Source organism: Dipodomys spectabilis, unplaced genomic scaffold (assembly GCF_019054845.1).
Source record: "Dipodomys spectabilis isolate Male_0828 unplaced genomic scaffold, ASM1905484v1 ptg000339l, whole genome shotgun sequence".
NCBI lineage: Eukaryota > Metazoa > Chordata > Mammalia > Rodentia > Heteromyidae > Dipodomys > Dipodomys spectabilis.
The window spans coordinates 869579-874333 of record NW_024871016.1 but is presented as its reverse complement, the minus strand read 5'-3'; positions in this window follow the sequence as shown (position 1 = coordinate 874333).

Genomic DNA, 4755 nt, shown 5'->3' with positions numbered 1-4755 from the left:
ATAGTAGACCTATGTTGTTTTCACTACTAAACATGGTAACAAGATTCAAATCTAGTATGAAGGCTCAAGCTACACCATTTTACAAGATTGTTCTAACTGACCTGTATTCCTTGAATTTACATACGAGTTTATTGAGCAGGTGGACCAATATTCTACAGAGATATCTAGAGGTTTGATAGTCATTCATATTTTGCACCTTGTGAAAACATAAGATCCCAGATATTATATAAAGAAAAATGTCTTTAGAGAATGCTTGAAAGCAACTAAAATTAATTTAGGAATGAGTTAGGATTTAGATAACACTATAGCATAATAAAACTGAATGATAACAACTTCAGCTGTACTACAGAGGAGAGTGAGAGCGGATAGAATGATGGACCACATAGGAGCTGTATATCATTGGTATTGCGTTTCAAAAAACAGAAAGACTTAAGAGAAGAGAAGGAAGAAAATAATCAATGTATCCTGAATAAAGTTTCTTTTTAATCCACCTAATAGTGTGGACTAAGAGTCAGAGAAGACGGGAAAAAATAAAATAGAAAATAAAGCATTGTATAGACCTCTTACAATGTAAATAAATTGTAATAAGAATATGTAATTAATTTCCAAAGAAATAAGATTGAGAATAAGTAAACTCTAAAGGCAAAAAGAATGAAGAGAGACAAGAAGCAAAGTAAAACTTTTATCAATAACAAACACAAGAGTTTGGAAGTGGAAAGGCAGTGGAAATATTCTAATTAACAAAATAACAAACTTGCTAACATTGATAGAATATGGATCATATTTTATCATATATAATTTTGAAAAAAAACATATTAGAAATGAAAATTTAAAACTCTATATTATAACTAAACAGTATAGTTCAGTGGTAAAATTTTGCCATCGCATATGTGAAACAATGGTGTGATTTCCCAAGCATTACAAAGTACACACGAAGCACACACACATGCAAAAACTACATAAACACACACACACACACAAACCACATACACACTTTTGGAATATTGATATTATCATATTAAACAGAGGGAATTATCACAAATAGTAAAAGTAGGTTAATATATGAAATCATAATATTGCTCTTACTATTTAAAAGTTTAGTACAAATAAAATAATCACAATATGGGGCTTGGAAGTTGGCTCAGTGGTAGAACGCTTGCCTTGCATGCCTGAGGCCCTTGGTTCGATTCCTCAGCACCACATAAGCAAAAAGAAAAAAGCCGAAAGTGTTGCTGTGGCTCAAGTGGTAGAGCACTAGCCTTGAGCTGAAGAGCTTAGGGACAGCACCCAGGCCCAGAGTTCAGGCCCCATGACCGGAACCCCCCCCAAAAAATCACAATATACTTGGATTCCTGTAGATTAATCAAATTGAAAATTAAGAAATAGAAGACATGAGAAACTTTGCAAACAAGTTTAAAATAATAAACATTTTAAAACATGTATCCTTTTATTTTGACAAAAGATTGATGTTACTGGTGTTTTAACTCAAGATTTAGAATATGATAGCCAGTATTCTATATGGATATATCTCTAATGATTTCACTCTGGATATTTTAATAATAAGGTTTCATAATTTCTCAGGCTCTCCCAAATTACAAACCCTATTTGCAGTTCCTACCATAGCTAGAAAATGGAAGCCACAAATCACCATGCACAGCTCCAACTTTTTTAATTCAAGTACAAATATTTATAAAAAAGTAACCAAGTAATGAAGCCTTTCTTAAAAATTATGTGCTTCTAGAAAATACAGTAAGTTTTTTTTTTAACCAGGAAAAATATGTTTATAACTATAAGAAAATAAATTTATTTAAATTCACCAACCATATAAAACTTATTTAAAATGATTTTAAATATTCCCATGTTAAATATTTTAAAAGCAAAATATATGTGTATGAATAATTCACCAATCGTATAAAAATTATTTAAAATAATTTTAAATATTCACATGTTAAATATTTTAAAAGCAAAATATATATGTATGAATAATTTACATGTGTAAAAAACATGAAAAATTAAATTAACTAATCCTACAACTCTGAAAAAAGAATTACCCTAAAGAAACAAAAGAAAAGTAATTAAGTTCAAAATTTGAAATTTAGAAAATAAAATGGAGTACAATTTAGTTGACAATAACTCTAAACGCTCTGTATATCAATTTTATAATAAAAAATGCATGAACAAAGGAAGCAAAAGTATCCATTGATCAATAGCAACAGCAAAAGTATCAGTAGTTGTTTGAGTGTACAAAAAATAATCGATGGAGGGGATAACAAGAAATATACTCATTACCTTACTTATGTAACTGTAGCCCCTCTGCAAATTACCTTTACAATAAAATTAAATTGAAATTTAAAAGAACCAAATAATATACCAATTAAGAATTCTTAGAAGCCATTGGTTAAAAACTTTGTAAAGAACTGCCCCAAGTACCCAAGGAATATATTTTGATGATACTATTTAAATACGTGAACTTCAGCAGAGAAGCAAAAATTTAAAAAACTGTTACAAAGTAAAGTAATAATCAGAATATATTACTATAATAATCATTAGATGAATTTTTAGTGATAGTCAAATATGTAAGCTATGAGGCAATTTGCCATTCATTTGCACTTAGTAAGTGAGAAAGAATTTTCTAGGTCTTTTTAAATATATCATAAGTTTAATGAAGAAACTATTATGTCACATCATATGATAATCAGATAAAGATTATATGAGAGCAAAGAACAGATTGTACTGTTTTTTGATGTTAATGTATATACTTATTTTGGTTATGGGAAATTGTGGGGATTTCAACTTGGAGTATTGTTCTTGGTAGCTGGCATCATATCAGTGGTTAATTTTAGGATAGGGGTTCCCTTTCCACAAGAGCATGCACCGGATCTATCCTTTTAGCCTTCCCATCATCAATGGCATCAGAGTTGCACACCAACTTGTCTAGCTTCATGCCTTTGCTGGCTTGGATACTGCAGTCCTTCCAATCTTAGTCTCTAGATAGTGCAGGATGGTGTAAAAGATCCAATGCATCCAGCTATAGAGTGAGAAGGAAGTCCACTAAAATTTGGCCTGGGTTCTGTTCTCAAGCCTCCTACATAGTTAAGAGTACAGATGGGAGCCCCTGGTGCCAAGCAATAACTATTTTTAAAGCAATTAGACATATATATTTATGACTTCGGCTTATGATTACCTCGGGAAAAGAATAAAAGAGTAGTAAAGAATAGAGAACAGGCAGAATTTTAACTAACTACTCAGAGGCTGAATAAGTTAGCTAGCTACTCAGGAGACTGAGATCTGAAGAACACTGTTCAAAGCCAGTCCAATCACGAAAATACATGCGATTATCTCCAAAAAGCCACAAGTGGAGCAGTGGCTCAAGTGGTAGACCACTATCCTTGGGCACAGAAACTTAGGGGATAGTGCCCAGGCATTATCAAGCCTCAGGAATGATGAATGCATGCATGAACATATGCACACAAATGAGTATTTCAATGCAGAGTTCTTTATTTTTTCACTTGCTGTATTTTAATTCCCTGTATTAGTTTACCAATTAACAAGATCAGCTAAGCAACTTTTTACATACAACTCATCATGTTTCTCTAAAGTCTACTCTCTTTTTAGAAGCCTGTGTTTATTTGACCCAAAAGTAAATTATTCAGGAAATCAATTCATCTCCATCAAATCTGTAGTGTTAGATGATTGTTTAGGTTCTTCCTAGCAATATGATTTTGTGAAATCCTGCTTCAACAAGCATATTTCTTTTATGTGAAGGGATGCCTCTGTCAAACAATTAATAACAGATTTTTCTCCTCCTGGCAAGCATCTGTAGTTTTATTATCTTCATATAATGCATGATCTGTCTGTGTATGCCAAACACTGCTGTGAAAATAAAAAGGCCCTTCTCAGCGCTTAGCATTTGTATGCCATTCATAGTTATGAAGGTGTTTAAATATTACTGAAATTGCTTTGGAATAAATAATGTTCACCTTGACTATCTTGAGAAAGAAGAATTGGTTTCTCAGCACTTTAGGTAAGAACTTGAGTGAAAGAAACAAAAAGAAAAGTGAGGAACAACTCAACACATACATTCAAATGAAGGGCCTGGTAAGGTAGCTCAGTGGTAGAGTGCATGCCTTGCAAGCATGAGGCCCTGGGTTCGATTCCTCAGCATCACATAAACAGAAAAAGCCGGGAGTGGTGCTGTGGCTCCAGTAGTAGAGCACTAGCCTTGAGCTGAAGAGCTGAGGGACAGCACCCAGGCCCAGAGTTCAGGCCCCACGACAGGCAAAAAAAAAAAAAAAAAAACTTTAAAAAAAGGGCTGGGAAGGTGGCTCAGTGGTAGAGCGCTTGCCTTGCATGCCTGAGGCCCTGGGTTCAATTCCTCAGCACCACATAAACAAAAAGGAAAAAGCCGGAAGTGGTGCTGTGGCTCAAGTGCTAGAGTGCTAGCCTTGAGCTGAAGAGTTGAGGGACAGCGCCCAGGCCCAGAGTTCAGGCCCCACGACCGGACCCAAAAAACAAAACAAAAAACACACAAATTCAAATGAAACAAAACAACTTAATAAAACAGAAATTAATTCAGTACTCAAGAACCTGCAATAAATTCAAAGATTTTTTAAAAATCAGCTATGATATGCTTATGAAAATCCTAACTATATGGGAGACTACTGTTGTGAGGATAGTGGTTAAAGCCCAGAATGGACAGAAAGGTCTCTACACAGTGCCAGGCACCTGTTATTTTGAATTCCAAGAAGAATAACA